Source organism: Cervus elaphus, chromosome 14, assembly GCF_910594005.1.
Source record: "Cervus elaphus chromosome 14, mCerEla1.1, whole genome shotgun sequence".
NCBI classification, from domain to species: domain Eukaryota; kingdom Metazoa; phylum Chordata; class Mammalia; order Artiodactyla; family Cervidae; genus Cervus; species Cervus elaphus.
The window spans coordinates 15,387,458-15,413,546 of record NC_057828.1 but is presented as its reverse complement, the minus strand read 5'-3'; the positions used below and the strand labels follow the sequence as shown (position 1 = coordinate 15,413,546).

The 26,089-nt window shown below is 40.2% G+C and overlaps 1 long non-coding RNA gene across 1 annotated transcript in view; it reads right to left on the bottom strand.

Moving 5' to 3' along the window:
- The window catches only part of LOC122707872, a 196,595-nt gene that overhangs the window by 86,884 nt on the left and 83,622 nt on the right, over window positions 1-26,089 (bottom strand). The window contains exon 3 of the long non-coding RNA XR_006344941.1: window positions 96-211. This is a non-coding gene — a long non-coding RNA (uncharacterized LOC122707872). The remainder of the gene's footprint in view (window positions 1-95; window positions 212-26,089) is intronic.

The window sequence follows — 26,089 nt, the reverse complement described above, 5'->3', positions numbered from 1 at the left end:
TGAGTAGTCAGCATATATTCAGGAAAGCAAAGGCAGGAGACTGAAGAGGAGCCAAGCCGTCAGCCTGGCAAGAGGCGGGAGGTCACAGTACTCACAGTGCAGCATCCCATGCTCTCACCGCTGTCCTGGGTGGAAAACGAGCAGGAGACCCAGGCTCAGGACCACAGCCATGGCCAGTCAGTAGCAACAGCTGCGTCTTCACTTTGAAAGCCTGGAGGAACAGGTGTAGGCAAACAGTGAAAAATGTCTTTAGAAGCAACAAAAACCAAAGAAAGGAAGTGCTGAAGGAATCTAGGCTCTACAGCTGACTAACTTAGAGAAAATAAAGTAGGAAATCATGAGTGTATTTTATCTATTTTAACAAGCAGCATCTTTCTCACCTGCGGTCATTAAAAAAAAAATCTGTCGGCCATACATGCAGCAGCATCCGCCACTTTCTGAAGACACCACCCAACATCTGGCACCTACAACAGTCACTCTGTCCTATGGTCTTGCTTAAAACTAGGAACCAGTCACTTAGGGGGTTAGATCATTTACCTAACTACAAAGAGATGTGTTTACTAAAAGGATTTGACCAGTGGTATTTTCAAATTTGAATACTTTATGGGCAGAATGGCTTAGAAAGAATAACTCCTTTTCAATAATCAGTGAAGTCTTCAGAGTTCACGAAAAATATTGATATCCATTATTTTACTTGAGCCTGAAAACACTCCTACCACGATGCATTTTTATCCCTCATGGATAGAGAAGGAGAGTGGTGAGAGCAAAGAGCACATGGGCCCGTGGCTGAGCGGTGGGGTCCTAACATGAAAACAAAAACCCAGTAGCAGGTAGTACCTGGAACTGCCCCGCAGAGGTGCAGCGTGAAGTGAGCTGATGGAGCAGACGCCCAGACCACTGTGACCGGCAGGTCACCGTGAGCCTAAAAGGGGTGTTGTTCAGACAGAGTGTGGGATTTTAGAGAGTAATGGCATGTGAGAACATAAATGGAGGAAAGCTGAAGATGGAATACAGAAGAAAAATAAAATGAAACACGCTAAGGTAAAACAAGAGAAGCAGTGTTGTAAATGCAGGGGAGCAGCGGTCTCAGACAGCAAATGCCAGAAAGGCGGAGGGGAAATGAAGAAATAAGCTGCATGCAGAAGGGCAATGATAGTAAATAAGCAGCGCTAACAGTGATAAACACCCTTCATTAGAGAGCTTCCACTCTTAATAAGGAAAGGAAACTTCTCAATACAAGAAAAGAAACTGCCAGATCTATAAACATACTTAGTTTGAAACTTACTCTTTAAAAGGAATGGTATACAGAAAGAGGGTTTCCCTAGGAGGTGGGAAAACCTACTGGATCATTTGACTTCTTGACAGGATTATAGCTCGTCTTGTTGCTTCTAATTAATAATGCATTTAGCTATATTATTAGACACTTGGATGTGTTTTTCTGGCAGCAGCAGTAACTGAGTTCTTTCTCACCGACCTCTGCTAGTAAGACGGATAATAAAAGACAGTCAAGGTAAATACAGTCTGCTGTTAAGCTGTAAGGCTGTCTGTTAGCACCCCAGCCCTTCAGTGACTCACGCAAGTTACCTCCAAAGCAACTAAACCTAAAATTGGACTGTACGTGCTAGCTCAGATTCTGTGTCTTAGTGTGGCAGTTTGTTTCCAGAGTTGCCACAAATGAATGCTATTATTAACTCAAAGGATTGGTGAAAAGTGACATCGATACTTATTCTTTGAGAAGAGGAAACAAAAAAGTTGCTGAGGTGCTGTGTCCAGGGAAAGAACTTGGACACTACTAGGTGCCAGGCACTGCGATGGTCATTCTGCATTTCTCATCTCATTTTAGTCTTACAATAAATGTGCAATGAAGTTATTATTAACTACATTTTAAGCTTGAGAAAACTGAGGTTCAGAGAGATTAGAAACTTGTCCAAATTCCCTCAAGGAACCAGGAAACCAAGCCAGAACTAAACCTAGGAACATTCTGACTCTGAAATACCCGATTTTCCCATAAATCAAACAAGATTTTGCTGATTAAAGACCAAAACTGCAACCTCTTTAAGTCAGTCACATGCTTACAACTCAGCCACTGAAATTGAGGGGACTCTTTTGTGACTAAATAATGACTGATTTTTAAAGTAGATCTCAAATGAAATACTGTCATCATTAAATTATATTGTAAGGATGGTCACAGTCATCATCCTAAAGATGGACAAGTTAGAGTTCTTTGTATGCAATATGTAACAGTTATTGATATGTGCATATTTTAAGGGAAAAAAACATAAAGACTTAATTTCAAAAGACATTACTATCTTTAGTAATTCCTTGTCTTCCCAAAAGCAAGAAAATTATTCAGATAAACTGAACTGAATAATCTGAATTTTTGGAACTGAGCAACCATTCAGAAAACAGGAGGATGTTTAGCAATCATCATGCTTTCTTCTTGCTAGACTTCTCTGGAGTGGTCTCTCCCCTACTGCAGCATCACCAATCATCTGCTTCCCCCAGCTGAGAGTCCCACCTGAACTCCAGACCAGCACTGGGCAAGGCCACCAACACTTCAGAACCACCGTGTACCCTGCACCCTCTTTGTCACTTACTGCACTAAAGATGGAAGAGATGATTATCACTCATCCTCAATAACTCTGAAAAGGGGGTGACTTGAATTCCATTTTTCAGATGATGAAACTGAAATCATAAACCTAGGTGATGAAACCTGAAGTCATAAACCTAACAACTGATGGAGCCAGGCAGCAATTCAAGCCCAGGTATTTCTGATTCCAAGGTGGATTCTTGCGCCCCACATACTGGCTGCCTCTCCGTATATTTCTCAGTTCCCATTCGGCAGTTCCAGAGCTCTCCTGATATTTTTGTGTCTATAACTGAATGCCACTTTTTCTCCTTATAATTAATCTCTGCTTTATTTTTCTCCTGAATTCTTTTTCAGGATGGACTGCATCACTTACCAACTGTAATATATTTGTATGTTCACTTACCTTTCTCTTCCAGAAAGTTCTCAGTTACCCTTGTGTGCCTACAACCTTTCAGAAAGGCTGACAAAGAGTTTGACACATTAATACATAATAATTTGTGAAGTAAATGATGCTCTCCAGTCACCTTAACCAAAACTCCAGAGGTCATCCAAGACTCATTCCTCTCCTGTCCCCAAGACCTATTAGTAATGAAGTCTCATCTGTTCTTCTTTAAATGTCTCATGATGCTGTCTTCAGTTTTCCATCATGACTGCCTTAGATACAGTTTCTACCACCCTTGCTTGGATTGCCACAGTTTTCTTCTGAATGATGGAAACAACCTTCTCTCTGAGGTGATTCCCATCAAAAACACTCTTAAGTGTGGTCCAGTTTTTCAGTAACTCATTGCCTCTTCAATGATACATGTCTCTTCAGAGCTCTTACCCTTGCAAGCCACTCTAACTTCAGCATTTACTGGCTCTCTCATGCCTTCTCCCTCCCTCCGTCTGGCCCCCTTTCCCACCCTCCACAGCTGTGTGTTCACGCACAAACACATACACACAAACAGTATGGTCTAGCCATTATAAAATGCTTATAAGTCCCTTAGATCTATGTGACTTTTCTCCACTGTATGGCTTCCTGCACAAGAAATGCCCTTTTACCATTTACTAACCTCATACATTTCTAAATAAAAGGCCAGTCAAAGGTTAGTAATTTGTCCTCCTTTTAAAGTGACAGTCTTCACATCTGGTGGATCAAGATGGCAGAGTAGGAGGCTCCTGAGTGAGCCTTCCCCCACAGAAACCACGAACCACAACCACACATAGAACAACTATCTCTGAGAACAACCTGAGGACTAGCAGGACCAATTTTCTACAATTAAGGATATAAAGAAAAGGCCATATGGAGATGGGTGGAAAGAGAAGAGATGCAGTCTAGTCACAACACACACTCCCAATGCAGTGGCCCACAGGTTGTGGTGGGGGCGGGGAACGTCACAATCGCAGATGTCCCCTGAGGAACAAGGGGTCCACGCTTCACACTGGGCTCCCCAGCTCAGGGGACCTGAACTGGGAAGATGAGCCCCTTAACATCAGACCTTGAAAACCAGTGTGACTTATATCAGGGAGAGCCACAGGGCTGTGGAAAACCAAGATTCTGCTCCTGAAAAGTCTGCACAGTCTCACACTGTGTCCTAGCACAGAAGAAGCAACTTGAAAACTGCCTGGGTCAGACAAGGAGATCAACTAATTTAGGGAGTGTGCTGCAGTGGCAGGGATCTGGTAAAACTTTCTTTGTGACAGAGGCACTGGTGGGTGCCATTTTCTTTTGCTCTCTTTCCACTTACCTGGCCTGGCACTGGTACATGCCATTTCTGTTACTTTCCATCATCTTGGTTAAAAAAATGCTCCCACCCAGGTGTTCTTCCAAGGTGTTCTCTCCTGCTCAACACACCCATCCAGAGGGCCTCTCCAAAGCAGCTTCCAGCCCACCCCGCACAGCAAGTGTCCTCTACCAGCGTCAGTGGCCCCTCCAAAGCAGCTGCTGCTCCAGAGGGTCAGCCCTCAACCACAGCATGTTCACAACAGCCATAGCAAGGCTTCAGAGCCAGTCGCAGTGGGGGCCAGTCCCACGTTTCAACAAGCTCACAGCAATCACATGCAGACCTCTCAGCCAACCAACCTGAGGGCCAACCCTGCCAAACAGCATGCCTGCAGCAATCACAGCCCAACCACAGCAAAAGGACACACACAGCCCACACTGGGGATACACCTGGAGCAGCTGGCTCTGGTGACTAGGGGACTGTGTCACCGGGCCCACAGGACAACATCTACATAAGGCTACTCTTTAAAGACTGCGAGACATACCTCATATGCCTAATACATAGAAACAAACACAAACAGTTAAGCAAAATGAGGAGACAAAAACAATACCTTCCAAACAAAAGAAACAAGACAAAAGTTTCAGAAAAAGAACTAAACAAAATGGAAATACAAAATTTACCAGGGAAAGATTCGAAATAAATATTCATAAAGATTCTAACTGAACTTGGGAGAAGAATGGATGAACTCAGTGAGAACTTCAGCAAAGAGATAGAAAATACAAAAAAGAACCAATCAGAACTGAAGAACACAATAGCTGAAATGAAAACTACACTACAGGGAATCAACAGCAGGTTAGAGGATGCAGAAGAACAGATCAGCAATCTGGAAGATAGGGAAATGGAAATTAATCTACTGGAAGAGCAAAAAATAATAATAATCCAAAAAGTGAGGATAATTTAAGGGTCCTCTAGGACAACATCAAGCATGCTAACATTCACATGACAGGGGTCCCAGAAGGAGAGAAAAAAAGAAACAACAACAGAAAACATCTGAAAATATAATGGCTGAAAACCTTCCTAACCTGGCGAAGAAAACAGTTGTCCAAATCCAAGAAGTTAAAAAAAAAATGAAAATTACAGGTGAAAATCCCTGAGGAACATAAATTCAGAAATCCTCAACAAAATACTAGCATGCCAAATTCAACAACACGTTGAAAGGATTATTCACCATCAAGTGATATTTATTCCATAGATGCAAGGATGATTCAATATAGGCACATCAAACAATATGATGCACCATATTAACAAAATGAATAATTAAAATCATATGATTATATAAATAGGCACAGAAAAACCATCTGATATAATTCAACATCCATTTATGATTTTACAAAAACTCTTAATAAGTTAATAACACATAGTAAATTAGGCATAGAATATGCCATATATCAATATAATAAAACCTATATACAACAAACCCACAGCTAGCATCATATTCAGTGGTGAAAGGCTGAAAGCATTTCCTCTAAAATCAGGAAAGAGATGAGGATGCCCACTATTTCCATTTTTATTAAATATTGTACTGGAAGTCCTAGCCATAGCAATCAGAAAAGGAAAGGAATAAAAGGCATTCAAATTGAAAAGGAAGAAGTAAATCTGCAGAGGACATGATGCTATATACAGAAAACCCCCAAAGACTCCATCATAAAATTATTAGAACTAATAAATAAATTAGTAAAGTGGCAGAATCAAAATAAATATACTTAAATCTGTTATAATTCTATACACTGGATATGGAACAACAGACTGGTTCCAAATCGGGAAAGGAGGACATCAAGACTGTATATTGTCACCCTGCTTATTTAACTTATATGCAGAGTATATCATGAGAAATTCTGGACTGGATGAATCACAAGCTGGAATCAAGATTGCTGGGAGAAATATCAATAACTTCAGATATGCAGATGACACCACCCTTATGGCAGAAAGCAAAGAAGAACTAAAGAGCCTCTTGATGAAAGTGAAAGTGGAGAGTGAAAACTGGCTTAAAACTCAACATTCAGAAAACTAAGATCATGACATCTGGTCCCATCACTTCATGGCAAATAGATGGGGAAACAGTGGAAATAGTGACAGATTTTATATTTGGGGGCTCCAAAATCACTGCAGATGGTGACTGCAGCCATGAAATTAAAAGACGCTTACTCCTTGGAAGAAAAGTTATGACCAACCTAGACAACATATTAAAAAGCAGAGACATTACTTTGCCAAAAAAGGTCCATTTAGTCAAAGCTATAGTTTTTCCAATAGTCATGTATAGATATCAGAGTTGGACTATAAAGAAAGCTGACAGCCAAAAAATTGATGCTTTTGAACTGTGGTGTTGGAGAAGATTCTTGAGAGTCCCTTGGACTACAAGGAGCTCCAACCAGTCCATCCTAAAGGAAATCCATCCTGAATATTCATTGGAAGGACTGATGCTGAAGTTGAAACTCCAATACTTTTGCCACCTAATGTGAAGAACTGACTCACTGGAAAAGACCCTTATGCTGGGAAAGATTGAAGGCAGAAGGAGAAGGGTATGACAGAGGATGAGATGGTTGGATGGCATCACTGCTCAATGGACATGAGTTTGAGTAAACTCTGGAAGTTGGTGATGGACAGGGAGACCTGGTGTGCTGCAGTCCATGGGGTTGCAAAGAGTTGAACACAAATGGGCAACTGAACTGAACTGAACTGAAAACTATCAGAAAGAGAAATTAAGAAAATCCCATGTACAACTGTATGAAAAAGAAAAAAATACTTAGGAATAAACTGAACCAAGAAGGTGAACAGCTATACTCTGCAAACTATAAAATATTGACAAAAGAAAGTGAAAACAACCAAACAAATGGAAAAATATACTGTCCTAGTGAATTAGAAGCATTAATAGCATTAAAATGTCCATACTACCTCCAAGCAATCTACAGATTCAATGCCATACCTTTCAAAACGCCAATGGTATTTTTCATGGAACTGAAAGAAATAATTCAGAATTTTGTATTGAAAACAGACTCTGAACAGAAAAAGAAATTTTAAGAAAGAAGAAGAAAGCTGAGTTCTCATGCTCCCTAATTTCAAACTATACTACAAAGTTATAGTAATCAAAGCTATATGATACTGGCACAAAAACAGATACACAGATCAATGAAAACAACAGAATAGGGAGCCCAGAAATAAAAACCATGCATATATGGTCAACTAATGTATGACAAGAGCTTCCTTGGTGGCTCAGTGGTAAAGAATAGGTTTGCCAAGCAGGAAATATGGGTTTAATCCCTAGGTCGGGAAGATCCCCTGGAGAAGAAAATGCAACCAACTCCAATATTCTTGCCTGGGAAATCCCATGGACGGAGGAGCCTGACATGATATGGTCCACAGTGTCGCAAAAGAGTTGGACATAACTTAGTGACTAAATAACAACAACAACAAATAACAATGGGAAAACTGAAAAGCTACAAGCAAAAGAATGAAACTGGACCACTTTCTTACATTACATATAAAAATAAACTAAAAATAGATTCAGTTCAGTTCAGTCACTCAGTGGTATCTGACTCTTTACAACCCTATGGACTGCAGCACGCCAGGCCTCCCTGTCCATCACCAACTTCCGGAGTTTACTCAAACTCATGTCCATTGAGCGGTGATGCCATCCAACCATCTCATCCTCTGTCGTCCTATTCTCCTCCCACCTTCAATTTTTCCCAGAATCAGGGTCTTTTCAAATGAGTCAACTCTTCACATGAGGTGGCCAAAGTATTGGAGTTTCAGCTTCAACATCAGTCGTTCCAATGAATATCCAGGACTGATTTCCTTTAGGACGGACTGGTTGGATCTCCTTGCTGTCCAAGGGACTCTCAGGAATCTTCTCCAACACCACAGTTCAAAAGCATCAGTTCTCTGGTGCTCAGCTTTCTTTATAGTCCAACTCTGATATCTATACATGACTACTGGAAAAACCAAAGCTTTGACTAGACAGACCTAAAACCTTAATTTTAAGACCCAAACCATAAAACCCCTAGAAGTAAACATTGGCAGTATGGTCTTTGACATCAGTCTTGGAAATATTTTGTTTGGGTCTGTCTCCTCCGTCAAAGTAAGCAAAAGCAAATATTTAAAAAATGGACTACATCAAAGCAAAAAGTTTCTGCACCATGAAGGAAACCATCAATGAAATAAAAAGGCAACTTCTTAAAGGGAAATGATGTTGATATCCAAAATATATAAAGAACTTACACAACTCAATATTAAGAAAAGTGAACAGAGCATCTGAATAGATGTTTTTCCAAAGGAGACATGCAGATGGTCAAAAGCACATGAAAAGATGCTCACAATCACTAATCATCAGGAAATACAAATCAAAACCAAAATGATATATCACTTTATACCTGACAGAATGGCTATTATCGAAAAGACAAAAAGACAGCAAATAACAGATGCTGATGAGGATGCAGATTAAAAGGGAATTCTCATGTACTGCTGGTGGGAATGTAAGTTGGTGCAGCCTCTAGGGAAAAAAGTATGGAGATTCCTTAAAAAATTAAAAATAGAATTGCTAGATGATCTAGTAATTCCATTTCCAGGTATTTATCCAAAGAAAAGAAAAAGACTAATTTGAAAAGATAAATGTACTCTTATGGTCACTGCAGAACTATTTACAATAGCCAAGATATGCTGCTGCTGCTGCTAAGTCACTTCCGTCGTGTCTGACTCTGTGCAACCCCATAGACAGCAGCCCACCAGGCTCCTCTGTCCCTGGGATTCTCCAGGCAAGAACACTGGAGTGGGCTGCCATTTCCTTCTCCAATGCATGCATGCATGCTAAGTCGCTTCAGTTGTGTCCAACTCTATGCAACCCTGTGGACAGCAGCCTACCAGGCTCCTCTGTCCACAGGATTCTCTAGGCAAGAATACTGGAGTGGGTTGTAATTTCCTTGCCAAGATATGGAAGCAACTTAAATGTTTAAAGCAGATAAAGAAGATGTGGTATATATACAAACAATGGAATATTACCCAGCCACAAAAAAGAATGAAATCTTGCCATTTGAGACATGAATCTAGAGGGTTTATGCCAAGTGAAATAAGTCATCAAAGACAAATACTGTACAAATATCATACAATATTTATATGTAGAGTCTAAAAAGCAAAAGAAAAAACATAACAGAAACAGACTCAGGTACAGAAAGCAAACTGGGGGTTGCCAGAGGGCTGGGAGTGTGGGGAATTGGGTGAAACAGGTGAAGAAATTAAGCATAAACTTTCAGCTATAAAATAAATTAGTCATTGGGATGTAATGTACAGCATTGAATTATAGTCAGTAATATTGTAATAACTTTGTATGGTAACAGATAGTTACTAGACATTGTGATCAATTTTTAAGATATATAAATGTAGAATCACTATGTTATTTACCTGAAGTTAATATAATAGTGTCAATTATACGTCAATAAAAGTAATAAAAATAAAAAACAAAGTGATAGTCCTTAAACATGTGATCCATTGCATAAAATTTCTAATCATTAAAATATATGCACCTAATTTTACATATTCAAAATATGGAAATTTAGTGCTTGCATTAAATACAACCAATTATTTTCTTACCTGTTGTTATTTTTATATTTTAGTTGATCTGACCTTCATTACTAGGTAGCATTTGTAGCAAAAAAATAATATGTGAGATATTAACCAAGATTTTTAATTTGTGGGTATTGCGAATGGATGAAATGAGTGAAGGGGTCAAAGGTATAAACTTCCAGTTATAAGTCCCGGAGATGTAATGTACAGCATGGTGACTAGTTAACAATAATAATACTGTACAGCATATTTGAATGTTGCTAAGAGAGTAAACGTTATAAGATCTCTTCATAAGAAAAATAAATTTTGTTACTACATGTGGTGATGGATGTTGATGGATGTTAACACATTTCACAATATAAACAAATGTCAAATATTTATGTTGTATACATAAAACTAATATAATATTATGTGTCAATTATATCTCAATTTTTAAAAATACATTTTACTTGCATTTCTATGACCCTCTCCTATTTTGTCAGCAGCAAATAACAGCTCAAGAAAACAGAGCCGAAAAAGGAAATGGTCAAAGTCCTGGCTTTTGAGTTCCAAAACAAAGATCTGAAATTGTAGTAAAGACAAAGACCTTAAACTTAAAGATTTTTATCGGCAAGCACAGACTTTTTCTACTCTCAAATGGTTGTCTAGTTGTCTTGAAAACCCAGGCATAATGTTTATACCTTTAGAAAAGTAAATAAAAGATTTAATAAGGAGTACTTAGAATCACTCTTTACTGACAATTTTGAAACTTTTTGTCTTTAGCATGGGAAACTTTAATTCTTGTTTATGTCATACATCTATTCACTTATCTTTCTAGTTTTTTATACTTTATTTTGTCAATAGAACTTTAAAAAAGAGCTCATCAGAAAAGTCTACTTTACTTTGATATAAATCATAGCTCTCTGTATTATGAACACTGTTTCTATAAACATACTTGACTCTTCCCAGTTTGCACTTTTCCCTGTTAAATTTCACCTGTATGAAATGTCTGTCCCTTTTCTCTTGGGTTTAAATAAATCCTGTTTCTCCCTTAATATCCAGTTCAAATCCCACTGTGTTTTCCTGAAGTGCTTCATGATCACCCCATGCTAGAAAGCCATCTCTCTCACCTCTGAATGCCCTCAACCACTATTATCAATGAAATCCATGGGCCATAAATCTTGTGCCATTTTGCCATAAGTTTTATCTTTACTGAACTGCATTTGAACATTTTTATTATCATATTCTTCTTGAAAATAGTACTCTTATTTCAGCAACTAGAGTATAAATTTTTGGAGGGAACTAAATATATTTTCCATCTTTATATCCACCAGAGACCACACCAGTGGTTTGCAAGGAGTAAATGCTAAAAGCACATTTGATATGGTATTTTATCTTTGGTGGTGATGATTATAGTAATAATTTACTAAGCATTTACTATGGGTGAGTCTCTTCACGTGGATTATCTCCTTTAAATCTCATACAAATTTAGGAATTTGGTTCCATTATTACCTTTATTGTTTAGCAGACAAGACAGGCTTTATTTATTTATTTATTTTTTTACAAGACAGGGTTTAGAGTCCAAAGTGTTAAGTCATTTAACTTGTTCTAGGCTACACAGCTAGAAGTAGAAAAATCATAACTTAGTTTTATCTTCAATGTTAAATTCCTACTTACAGGAATCCACATGTAGGACTTCCTCAGGTGGACAAAATTTTTTTTTTTTTTTTTAATTTTTTTATTAGTTGGAGGCTAATTACTTCACAACATTTCAGTGGGTTTTGTCATACATTGATATGAATCAGCCATAGATTTACACTTATTCCCCATCCCGATCCCCCCTCCCATCTCCCTCTCCACCCGATTCCTCTGGGTCTTCCCAGTGCACCAGGCCGGAGCACTTGTCTCATGCATCCCACCTGGGCTGGTGATCTGTTTCACCATAGATAGTATACATGCTGTTCTTTTGAAACATCCCACCCTCACCTTCTCCCACAGAGTTCAAAAGTCTGTTCTGTATTTCTGTGTCTCTTTTTCTGTTTTGCATATAGGGTTATCGTTACCATCTTTCTAAATTCCATATATATGTGTTAGTATGCTGTAATGTTCTTTATCTTTCTGGCTTACTTCACTCTGTATAAGGGGCTCCAGTTTCATCCATCTCATTAGGACTGGTTCAAATGAATTCTTTTTGACGGCTGAGTAAAATTCCATGGTGTATATGTACCACAGCTTCCTTATCCATTCATCTGCTGATGGGCATCTAGGTTGCTTCCATGTCCTGGCTATTATAAACAGTGCTGCGATGAACATTGGGGTGCATGTGTCTCTTTCAGATCTGGTTTCCTCAGTGTGTATGCCCAGAAGTGGGATTGCTGGGTCATATGGCAGTTCTATTTCCAGTTTTTTAAGGAATCTCCACACTGTTTTCCATAGTGGCTGTACTAGTTTGCATTCCCACCAACAGTGTAAGAGGGTTCCCTTTTCTCCACAGCCTCTCCAGCATTTATTGCTTGTAGACTTTTGGATAGCAGCCATCCTGACTGGTGTGTAATGGTACCTCATTGTGGTTTTGATTTGCATTTCTCTAATAATGAGTGATGTTGAGCACCTTTTCATGTGTTTGTTAGCCATCTGTATGTCTTCTTTGGAGAAATGTCTGTTTAGTTCTTTGGCCCACTTTTTGAATGGGTCATTTATTTTTCTGGAATTGAGCTGCAGGAGTTGCTTGTATATTTTTGAGATTAATCCTTTGTCTGTTTCTTCATTTGCTATTATTTTCTCCCAATCTGACGGCTGTCTTTTCACCTTACTTATAGTTTCTTTTGTAGTGCAAAAGCTTTTAAGTTTCATTAGATCCCATTTGTTTAGTTTTGCTTTTATTTCCAATATTCTGGGAGGTGGGTCATAGAGGATCTTGCTGTGATTTATGTCGGAGAGTGTTTTGCCTATGTTCTTCTCTAGGAGTTTTATAGTTTCTGGTCTTACATTTAGATCTTTAATCCATTTTGAGTTTATTTTTGTGTATGGTGTTAGAAACTGTTCTAGTTTCATTCTTTTGCAAGTGGTTGACCAGTTTTCCCAGCACCACTTGTTAAAGAGGTTGTCTTTTTTCCATTGTATATCCTTGCCTCCTTTGTCAAAGATAAGGTGAGGTGGACAAAATTTATTATCTGTTTTTTGATGTCACTTTTAGAAAAAGTATTCTTCATCAAAAGCTGATCTCCATTCTAGTATCTAGATCACCTGAGGGCAATGGGAAGGCCCTCCGAATGGTCTCCACAAGTAAGAAGTGAATGCTGTTAAACGTGCTTCATGGTTTTAATGAAGTAACACAAATTTTCATGGAAAACAAAAACTAAATCACATTAAAAGAAAACATAATGAACCAGAACTCTAAGAGAAAATGATAAATATTACACAAAGGTTTCTAAACATTAGAGGTAATGATAATTCTGAAAAACAACTAGGCAGTTTAAAAGTTCAACATGGAATAAAATAATTATTGTCAACTAAATCACTGTGAGAAAGACAAGTGTGTTTTTAAAAACCTCCTAATGGGATCTGGAATTGGTGACATCATCTACATGTGAATCATAACTAAAGAAGATAAAGACAAAGAGATTATAAAGTACTTTGAGTACAACACTATCTGTTCTTGGTTTATTGCTTCTGACAAAGAACTATTATACATAAAAAGACTATGAAATATGAAAGGACTCATAATAGCTGAGATGTTTAATAAGACATTACAAAACTGATATGTCTGAAATGAATTCTTAACAGTCTTTCAAAAACTATTCCTTCCCAATTTTCTTCATCTCAGGAAACACCATTGTCTTCTCCAAGTTCTGCACTTTCCCCTCCCTGTTTCAGGCCCTGTTTCACTAGCCTTAACGTCCTGCCCCTTTCCTCTTGGCTTTAAACAAACTCCGCACCTCCCTCAATATCCAGTTCAAATCCCACCATGTTTTCCCAAAGTCCTCATGATCACTCCAGGTTAGAGCGCTATCCCTCTCCCCCCGCTGAGTGCCCACAGTGACCATCATCAATGTGTCCATGTGCCATAAATTCAGACCCCAACCCTCGAGTCTTCCTGAACTCCGCTCTTTCTGCCAGCGCCCACATGCCATGCAGCAGTCAGTCTGGTCATCAGTTTCTTTGCCACGACTTGACCAAGCTATTGTCACACTTGCCTGCATGATTGCAATAGACTCTTAGCTGCCCGTACGGCCTCTGCCTCTTCACTGCCATCATTTCCCCAACACACACACACACACACACACACACACGCCAGAATATTCTTTTAGAAATGTGTCCGATTATGTCACTCTTCAGAATTCTCCAGCAATTTCAGTAACACCTAAGGAAAAAACCCCAAATCTTTACTTTGGACAGTGAGACCCACCAGTACCTCAACAACAAGGCTAATTAATCTTCCTCCTACCATTTTCTACTGCTCTAACACCACCAGCAAAACCATCCCTCTTCCATCTGCTCCAGACACTGGGATCTCCTTGCTCTTCTTTGAACTCATCATTCTCTTCTCCCTATACCCCGAGGCATTTGCACTTGCTAATCCCTGGGCCTGGAATGCTCTCAGTCCAGTTCTCTGCTCAAATGTCTTAGAAAGATATTCTCAGATCACCCTACATAAAATAACATTATCATCACCACCTCTTTCTATTACCCTGACATTATTCTTCACATCACTTGTCAACCCCTAATATGTTATTTTAATGTATATAATATATATAGTATATGTTTTAAAATAAGCTCTTGAGATGCTTACTTCAGGAGTCTACAATAAATAAATTCAGGAATCTAAAATAGGAGTCTAAAATAAATAAATAAAGAAAGAATAGTTTTTAATGTATACATATTTTGGTCATTTTGCAAACTTCTCAACAATGCAGTTGTCCAAAAATGCAATTGCAAAATGCATGAAGTAGGGCTGCCAAAAAGAAAGGCTAGAGATTAAAAGTATTATTAGTGAAAACGTATATCCTTACAAAATCCTGCACACAGATATTTACAGCAGCTTTATTCATCACTGCCCAAACTTGGAAGCAACCAAGATGTTCTTCAGTAGGTAAACTGTGGTACACCCAGACAATGGAACATCATTCAGTGCTAAAAAGAAATGAGCTATCAAGCCATGAAAAGACATGGAGCAACCCTAAGGGTTGATTACTAAGTGAAAGAAGCTAATCTTAAAAGGCTTTATATTGTTGTAAATCCAACTATATGGCATTTTGGAAAAGATAAAATTACGGAAACAGTAAGGTTAAGATTCTAGGAATTGGGGGAAGAAGGGAGGATGAATAGGTAGAGAACAGAGGGGTTTTAGAACAGTGAAAACACCATGTATGATAGTATAATGACACATGTCATTGTACATTTGTCCAAATCCATTGAATGTATAATACCAACAGTGAATTGTAGTGTAAATTACAGACTCTGGGCAATTAAGATACGTCAGTGCAGGTTTATCAAGTGCAACAAATGCACCACTATGGGGGAGGAGGTTGATAATGGGGGAGACTATGCATGGGGGTGCAAGGAGTATACTTGGAGTATACTAGGAAATCTCTATACGTTCCTCTCAATTTTTCTGTGAACCTAAAACTGACCTAAAAAAATTAAATAAAATTAGTGTTAACTGCCTAGAATGTAATGATTCAATCACCTGAGAAGTATGAAACACAGTAACCATTAATCTGCAAACTGAAGAGTGATAAGTATAGGCCTACTAGTTTGCATTGCTTACAATAATAACCTACATCCAAGATTTCATAAAAAGCAAAATAACCTCATAAAAATCCAGATTATTATGATCTTCATTACGTTACATTATGGACCGTCTTCTCTCTGAAATCGCACCTACCAATGTTAAGGTGTTTGAAGGACCAAGTTTCACGATAATTTTATTTCAGTAAATATGGTTATGTGACAGTGTGGTCACTCAGTTGTGTCTGACTCTTTGTGACCCCAAAGACTGTATCCCACCAGACTGTATCCATGGAGTCCTCTAGGCAAGACTACTGGAGTGGATTGTCGTTTTCTTCTCCAAAGGATCTTCCTGACCCAGGGATTGAACCTGGGTCTCCCACATTGTGGGCAGATTCTTTATTGTCTGAGCCACAAGGGAGTATGCTTATATAGACAGTATCTATTTTATTATCTAATATTTCTTGGAAACTGATTATTTAGGAAGAAACACTAGATCTTGTGTCAATAAGCTCAGGCTAGTACATTATGCCATCTACTGTTTCAGGAATCCTTCAGCATTTTCTGATTAGAATTCAAATTACATGTAAACAATCAAGTAGCACACGGAGACCCCATTATCAGCTCTCCACGAGCTAAGAGGATGAATAATACGAGACATGTTAATTATCTGCTTTCCAGCAGCTGTGATTAATTTTGACTAGTACATCTTGCTAATGTGATAGATGACAGTAAATATTGGGGCTTGTTATGTTTTCCAGGGCTAGGAAATCATGGTCTCTAATGACTTGCTTCATTTGTAGCTAGTGAGAGTTGGACTGTGAAGAAAGCTGAGCGCTGAAAAATTGATGCTTTTGAACTGTGGTGTTAGAGAAGACTCTTGAGAGTCCCTTGGACTGCAAGGAGATCCAACCAGTCCATCCTAAAGGAGATAAGTCCTGGGTGTTCATTGGAAGGACTGATGCTGAAGCTGAAACTCCAATACTTTGGCCACCTCATGTGAAGAGTTGACTCATTGGAAAAGACCCTGATGTTTGGAGGGAATGGGGGCAGGAGGAGAAGGGGATGACAGAGGATGAGATGAGACTGGATGACATCACCAACTCGATGGACATGAGTTTGGGTAAACTCTGAGAGTTGGTGATGGACAGGGAGGCCTGGCGTGCTGTGGTTCATGGGGTCGCAAAGAATCGGACGTGACTGAGCGACTGAACTGAACTGAACTGAACTGATGGAATCTGCCAGAGATTCTAGACTCCACTTAATCTCGTTAACAAGTGAAGTTCATGCTAGCGGAACCTAAGTTTTCAGAGTCCTCTATCTCAGAAAAGTTGCTATCTGTCTTGTCTATCTGTCTCTCTGTGTGTCACACACACACACACACACACACACACTTCAGTTTCAGAGTTAACAGCATACAGAACCAAACCTACTAAGAGGTGCTAAGAGATCCCAGTCACTGTATGTATGTACTTTTCTTTCTACTTAAGAATGTCTTTTTAAATGTGGTTTGTTTTTAAGAAACTAAATGCCTTTTCTGAGTCCATGAGTGGCTGCACCAGATCCAATATTAGATTTGCAATCTTTGAACAGTATGTGACGTCTTTTGAATCATGCTCATCTAGAAGAAATTGTCACTAGAAGTGTGTTTCTCAGCGTTTTGTTCATTAACACCCAACTTTAGACTTTTTTTTCTTATCGTCCCCTCCTCACAAGATTTTAATACCTCAGATACCCTATAGCTGGTTATGTACTATGGCCCTTTATAGGACCACAAACCTGTGACACCCGAGATTTTCTTGATCCCCCAAGAACTTGTTTTCATCCCCTGGGAACAAGGTCACCCCTGCTGAGACTGTGTTCACCAGAGGCTTCATTCTACCTGCCTCTTTCATTGTCTAAGTTACATGTTCTCACGGACACAGAGCTACTCTGTTTCCCATACAAACTGGTGAAACAGGCACACCCCAAGTCTAGGTCCTCCCCTTAAAAGAGGTGGTCAAAACAACACACAGGGTACAAATGCTCTTCACCCTCTTCCTCTCCCCTGCCCATAACACAGCCCTGCATCAGGTTCAAACAACTTCAAGGCAACCTTGAAGGAAGAAAGAAACCTCACAAGAGCCATGTGCAAATAGTGCTTTGCAAAAAGACTGAATGAATTTGAACACACAGTCTACTTACTTTAATCAAGTACTTCACCCTTCTGAGCTTTAGCATCCACACCTATTAAACAGAAGGGTCAATACCAGTGATCCCTTGCCCAGTGTTAGCTCAGTGGGAAGTCCCCAGGAAGACAACCCAAAATGCTCACTGATCAAAAGAAGTTTCCTAAATTTACTGCAGCAAATAAGGACACCACCTTGAGACAGTGTTAGAATCTCCAAAGGAAAAAAATAATGGAAGATTACTTAGAGGACCCTTGTTGCAGAACTTTCGGCTGTTTTTGAAAAGCAGAGAAACACCCAGGATTGGGCAGAATTAAGGACACAGTAACTCTGTACAGTACTGTGCGTACTTTGTCACAGTGAAGTGAGGTCTGGGGACGGGTGCTGATACACAAACTGTTTTTTAAGCAGTGCTGAGAAGCAAGCTATGATATCCATTTTAATTGGTCTATAATCTTAGCTTCCTGGAATGAAACAAACAAAATCAATACATTTTGCTTGGCCCCAGTATCATTTAACACAGGAAATGGAATTTGTTTCTATTCTCAGTTCCTACAGTATGTCATACATTAATTTAGGCACCAAAAGTAGACCTGCAAACGAGACAAGTTCTCTATCTTCAAGAAGCTTATATTCTAGCGAGAAAGTGAAAGTCGCTCAGTCGTGTCTGACTCTTTGCAACCCCATGGACTATACAGTCCATGGAATTCTCCAGGCCAGAATACCGGAGTGGGTAGCCTTTCCCTTCTTCAGGGAATCTTCCCAACCCAGGGATCGAGCCCAGGTCTCCTACATTGCGGGTGGACTCTTAACCAGCTGAGCTACAAGAGAAGCCAGCAAGAAAAATAAGCTTCAAAAAGATATTGCATGGATCAAATCCTTTAAATAAGTGTAGGTTGCTGGGAAAGTGAATGGTAGAGGAGGTCATTCATGAGGGAAACATAAGAAAAATTATTTTTTGGAAAATGTCTAGCAAAGGCTCCGAGACACTATAGGAAGGACCCCTGGAAATATTCACTGGCTTTTCAGTACTCAGATTTGAGGGCAAAAGGCTGGATGGAATGGTTTACCCTGTTTTTCCATCATGAATTTGGAGGGACTCTATAGGTTAAATCAGCTAATTTATTATAGTATAAATTATAGATTAATCTGTAACCATCTTTCACAAAATCCTAAGGAAGATAGAGTCATCCTCCGAGCTTGTGAGGTCAAGCACAAAATCACAGAATAGAAGCTATCCAGACGACAATTTAAAAACTACAAGTTCTAGTTAACCCAAAGTGTCTGGAATTACAATCGGCAGAAAGCTCTGGTTTTAGTAAACGGTGAATTTTAGTAGGTCTGAATATCATACACGCATGCTTAAGAATCATGAATAAATGTTTTCTTGATACAAGTCTTTGGAGTCCAACGGGTCTAACTCCTAAACCAAAACTCATCAGCAGCTGCACTGTAGAATTACTGAAGCACTGAAAGTTAAATAAATCTACTCAAGAAACCCAAGCAGATCCAGGAACACAGGACACTTTAACTTCATGGAATTACCACTTTTTGGCTCTGTCTATTCCGGCTCAGCTTCGATGGAAGCTCCATAAACCAACAACTCCTACTACACTCTGCCCTGGCAGGTCTGGCAGGTCCATACCCACCCTCCTCCCTTCCCTGTGGTAACTGGCTCCATCTCCAACACACCCATTTTGGAAGCTGGCATCACACCAGGCTCACCAGGTAAACCTGTGCTAATCTGTCCCAAATATTCTGGCTCATCATTTAATAGCATTGAAATCACAAGGGAAAGACTTAAACTCTTGACTTGTCTCACTTGAAAATGGTGATAATAATATCTAGCGTTTAGAGTTGTTCAGGGGTTTAAGACAATACATGAAAAGGGGTAAGCACAATAAGTAAAAAAATAGAGAACTACACATTTTAGCTATTTTTCCTATTCATGCCTTCAAAAGTTCTCTCAGATTCTGCCTCTTCTCAACTGCTGCGGACTCCAACAGAACCTTAACTCATCACCTCACACCTCTCCTTATTTTGAGAGCTTTCTCACTGGTTCTCTTACCGTCGATTTTTTCCTCTTCATCTTCAGTTCAGTTCAGTCGCTCAAAAATGTCTGACGCTTTGCGACCCCGCTGACTGCAGCACGCCAGGCTTCCCTGTCCATCACCAACTCCCGGAGCGTGCTCACACTCATGTCCAAAATTACAACTTGCTGCCGAACAACCGTCGTCAGGAGAATGTTCGATGATGCTGTTCAAACCCTAAAAGACGATGCTGTGAAAGTGCTGCACTCAACAGGCCAGCAAATTTGGAAAAGTCAGCAGTGGCCACAGGAATGGGAAAGGTCAGTTTCCATTCCAAGCCCAAAGAAAGGGGATGCCAAAGAATGCTCAGACTACCAACAATTGCACTCATCTCACACACTAACAAAGTAATTCTCAAAATTCTCCAAGCGAGGCTTCAACAGTACATGAACTGTGAACTTCCAGACGTTCAAGCTTTAGAAAAGGCAGAGGAACCAGAGAGCAAATTACCAACATCCCCTGGATCATCGAAAAAGCAAGAGAGTTCCAGAAAAACATCTACTTCTGCTTTATTGATCACACCAAAGCCTTTGACTGTGTGGATCACAATAAACTGTGAAAAATTCTTCAAGAGATGGGAAACCAGACCACCTTACCTGCCTCCTGAGAAATCTGTATGCAGGTCAGGAAGCAACAGTTAGAAATGGACATGGAACAACAGACTGGTTCCGAAATGGAAAAGGAGCACGTCAAGGCTGTATATTGTCACCTTGCTTATTTAACTTTTATGCAGAGTACAGCATGTGAAATTCCAGGCTGGATGAAGCACAAGCTGGAATCAAGATTGTGTCAATAATCTCAGATATGCAAATGACACCACCCTAATGGCAGAAAGCAAAGAACTAAAGAGCCCCTTGATGAAACTGAAAGAGGAGAGTGAAAAAAGCTGGCTTAAAATTCAATATTCAAAAAATTAAGATCATGCTATCTGGTCCCATCACTTCATGGCAAAAAGATGGGGAAATAAAGGAAACAGTGACAGACTTTATTTTTGAGAGCTCCAAAATCACTGCAAATGGTGACTGCAGTCAGGAAATTAAAAGACGCTTGCTCCTTGGAAGAAAAGCTATGCTGAACATAGCATATTAAAAAGCAGAGACATTATTTTGCCAACAAAGGTCTGTCTAGTCAAAGTTATGGTTTTTCCAGTAGTCACACATGGATGTGAGAGTTGGACTACAAAGAAAGCTGAGCACCAAAGAATTGATGCTTTTGAACTGTGGTGTTGGAGAAGACTCTTGAGAGTCCCTTGGATTGCAAGGAAATCAAACGAGTCAATCCTAAAGGAAATCAGTCCTAAATATTCATTGCAAGGACTGATGCTGAAGCTGAAACTCCAATAATTTGGCCACCTGATACAAAGAACTGACTCATTGGGAAAGACCCTGATGCTGGGAAAGACTGAAAGTGGGAGGAGAAGGAGACGACGGAGGATGAGATGGTTGGAGGGCATCAACCACTCGATGGACGTGAGTTTGAGTAAGCTCCAGGAGTTGGTGATGGACAGGGAAGCCTGGTGTGCTGCGGTCCATGGGGTCACAAAGAGATGGACACGACTGAGCAACTGAACTGAATGTCAACTTCCCATCATTTCAAGTTCCTGGCTTGAATACATTCTTGTGCCTCACTGTCAAGTTGTTCTGTAACCTGCCATCACTAAAACAACCTAAATGTATTGGTAACACACAATGGGTTCTTTTCTGTCGTTTTTCAGTAGCAAACAGTGGTTAGAGGGAGATGGAGCTGTAAGTCTTCCTCCCAAGGCTCCAGCACTCAGAGTTACACCAAAATGAGGGCAAGTCTGAGAGCTGACCCTGCCACCTATGCAAACAGTGACTGACCCCCAAATAACCATGCCACCCGTTCCAGAAGCCTGGTGGAGGCACATCCTCTATTCTTCCTGGTGTTCCAAGGGTGTTCTGTATGGAATGTTCACCTAAAGCAGATTCTACCCCATTATTTCTTTCCTCAGCTTTATTGAGATATAATTCATATGCTGCATGGTGTAAGTTTAAGGTGTACAACAGGTTGATTTGATACATTTATATATTGCAAAGTGATTCCCACCATTATGTTAGCGAATGCCTCCCTCACATAATATAATTACCATTTCTTTTGAGGGGTGAGAACAGTAAGATCTACTCTCTTAGAAACTTTCAAGTATATAATAGAATATTACCAACTACAATCACCGTGCTGTACACTAGGTCCTCAGAACTTACTTGATTATAACAGGGTGTGTGTACCCTTCAATGGGCATCTCTCCACTTTCCACCCTCTACACTCTTCTAATGGGAGGATGCAACTAACATGGTCAGGGTTGAGTAACAGAATCCCCTGCTCAACAAGTGAGCACAGGTCAGATGCAGAAACCTGAGCCCAGATATCATCCACAGCATGTGTCCGTGGGATCTCTGTGCCTTGCTTGTGCCACAGCTGCCAAGCCTGTACAAGGTTTCTACTCTGATCACCCTCATTTCATGGATTAAAAAAATAATAGCTAGCAGCCACTATATGAATTAATGTAGACTACCCTGGTAGCTCAGATGGTAAAGCATCTGCCTGCAACGTGGGAGACCCAGGTTCGATCCCTGGGTCAGGAAGATCCTCTGGAGAAGGAAATGGCAACCCACTCCAGTACTCTTGCCTGGAAAATCCCATGGATGGAACAGCCTGGTAGGCTACAGTCCATGGGGTTGCAAAGAGTCAGACACGACCGAACGACTTCACCTTCACCTTCATATGAATTAATGGGTTTCCCTGGTGGCTCAGACGGTAAAGCATCTGCCTGCAATTCAGGAGACCAGGGTTCAATTCCTGGGTCGGGAAGATCCCTTGGTGAAGGAAATGGCAACCCACTCCAGTACTCTTGCCTGGAAGCCTGGAAAATTCCATGGACTGAGGAGCCTGGTAGGCTACAGTCCATGGGGTCACAAAGAGTTGGACACGACTAAGCAACTTCACTTTCTTTTCTCTTTCTTTCTTTATATGGATTAATAAGGCAACTGATATTTACTGAAATAAAGACAGTGAAGCTCTCTCCTGCCTGGGCCTCTGTTTAGCATCTTTCTACCCTGACTAACCGCCCCTCAAGTGCGTATATGCCTGACCACAGTATCTACATGCTAACCAACCACACTTAGAGTATAGACTAAATTAACTAGCACTTTCTATGCTGAAGCATTTAACGATAAATTGCAGGACATAACATCTAAAATCTCTCCGTTTGCTTCCCTCCACATAGATTCATCTGCAGCTGGATTTCTCAGCCTTGGCACTACTGACGTTTCAGACTAGATAATTCTCCTGGAGGGGGACAGGCTGTGTATTATAGGATGTCCTGGTGTCTCCTCACAGGAGGCCAGCAGCACCCTCCTCCACCAGTGATAAGCAAACACATCTACAGAAGTGACCTCGCGTCCCAGGGAGGGAGCATCACCCTGAGTGAGCACTCCTGCGCTGAGTCAGGCTTGCCCCCTAAGGCCACTCCCATCCCTCAGGCCACTCCCATCCTTCAGGCCACTTCCATCCCTCAGGCCACTCCCATCCCTCAGGCCACTCCCACCCCTCAGGCCACTCCCATCCTTAAGGCCACGCCCACCCCCTCAGGCCACGCCCATCTCTCATGCCACTCCCACCCCTCAGGCCACTCCCATCCCTAAGGCCACTCCCACCCCTAAGGCCACTCCCATCCCTCAGGCCACTCCCACCCACCATCTGCGTTTCTCCCTTTACCTTTGCTGACTGTGGGTCCCAGTCTTAGAAATCACCTTCTCTGCTCTTCTACTCAAAAGTGACCCATCTTTTAAGATAAGGAAGCTACAAGGCCCTCAAAAACCACATAAAGCTCTTAGAAGTGACTTGTTTGGTCCATGTGAATGCAGTTTCCAGACCATGATGGTTTTCACAGCTCTGGTTATCTTAGAGTTTCCCACTCCTATTTTTTTAATTTTAAGTCCCTGCTGGATCCTGTAAGAATATATTTTGAAACCTCTAAGCACTAAACAGAAGTCATCTTTCCATAAAAGTTTGCACTCATTATGTCCATACTGACCTGTCTTCTTCCTTTCCTGGAGAAGTTTTATACTCTTAAGCAGAGAGAGAGGGGGTGAAGGGGAGGAAGGAAGAAAGGGGAAAATGATTTAACACAATTCTGCTACCAAAGTTTCCTGCAACTTAATGGGCTCCTGTTAACAATTAAAACACAATATACAAAATCATCTATTCTTTTAAAAAAGTCACAAAAATCACAAGTATTTAGACTGGCTCAAATATTGTCTGTATGGGTTGATATAGAGTATAAGCCATCCTGCAATTCTCAAAAGATCAAGGCCCACAAAAGATAGAATTCTTTAAAAAATTCATATGGGAATGTCCATTTATGCAGCAATCTATGAAACTATTTGTACTCAGCAAAGAGTACAGGGAATAGCTTATGTGAACTACTAGCTAAAATTATTTTTAAAACTCTTAGTTTTAAAAATAAACCCTATCATATTACATCAAGAACATCATAAAAGCAAATGTTGGCAAAATACAAAGTTAGGTGAACGGAGGCTGTTCTCAGTAAGGCTTAATAAACATAATGGAAGCTATAACAAATTAATGATTAATAAAAGCACTGTGAAAATGCAGTGATATATCTGTGCACATATTGTAAATATAGGTTAAGTCACTTAAAAGTAGTTCTACTTGAATCCAGTTTGCAATACACAAAGATTTTACAGTTTTCCCTAAAATACAAATGAGGTAAAAATTTGGCAACATTTTATTAACATATCTAGTTATCTCCATATTTGTTTTATCTCAAAAGTGTTTAACAGTGCAAAAAAATTTCCAAAACCAAAATAATTGTATCAGGAACACATTATATGAGTCTGTGAACTATCTGCTGCTGCTGCTGAGTCGCTTCAGTCGTGTCCAACTCTGTGCGACCCCATAGATGGCAGCCCACCAGGCTCCCCCATCCATGGGCTTCTCCAGGCAAGAACACTGGAGTGGGGTGCCATTGCCTTCTCTGGTGAACTATCTACTTTTGTAAATAAACATAATTATGTCACTTATTCCTTCTCCTTTTTCAATTCTTGTATCAATGCTACATTGTCACAGCACAGCTAGACACACACACCCCCACCAAAGAAAGCCTCTTTTTAGATAACACAGCATTTTCTAATTTTCACAGCTACTGTCGGGGGGTAATTATATTCAGCTTATAGACAGGAAAATGAAATCTCAGACAATTTAACAATATTATCCACCTTCTTAAGTGGAAAATGCAGAACCCAAACTCGGGCATATCTGGCTCCAAGTCTGTGGTCGTTAAAGCTACTCAAGCTGCTCATCAGTTTTCTCCCTCTTAGCAGAGGAAACGTGACTGTACTGGTCAGTTGTTGTTCAGTCACTCAGTCATGTCTGACTCTTTGTGAGCCAAAGGACTGCAACATGCTAGGCTTCCCTGTCCTCGATCTCCTGGAGTTTGCTCAAATCATGTCATTTGAGTCAGTGATGCCATCCAACTACCTCATCCTCTGTTGTCCCCTTCTCCCTCAATCTTTCCCAGCAGCAGGGTGTTTTCCTATGAGTCGGCTTTTCACATCAGGGGGGTAAAGTATTCAAGCTTCAGTTTTAACATCAGTCCTTCCAATGAATATTCAGAACTGATTTCCTTTAGGATTGACTGGTTTGATCTCCTTGCAGTCCAAGATGACTCTCAAGAGTCTTCTCCAACACCACAGTTCAATAGCATCAATTCTAAGGAGCTCAATCTTCTTTATGGTCCAACTCTCCTTCATACATGGCTACTGGAAAACCCACAGTTTCAACTCTACAGACCTCAGCCAGCAAAGTGATGTCTCTGCTTTTCAATATGCTGTCTAGGTTCATCATAGCTTTTCTCTCAAGGAGCAAGAGCCTTTTAATCTCATGGCTGCAGTCACTGTCCTCAGTGATTTTGGAGCCCAAGAAAATAAAGTCTCTTACTATTTCCATTGTTTCCCCATCTTTTTGCCATGAAGCGATGGGACCAGATGCCATCATCTTAGTTTTTTGAAGGGTGAGTTTTAAGCCAGCTTTTTCACTCTCCTCTTTCACCTTCATGAAGAGGCTCTTTAGGTCCTCTTCGCTTTCTGCCATTAGGGTGGTGTCAACTGCATATCTGAGGTCCAGTCATCTGTGTATAATCATCCCAAAATGTTCTTTTAAAAAAAACAACCTTGG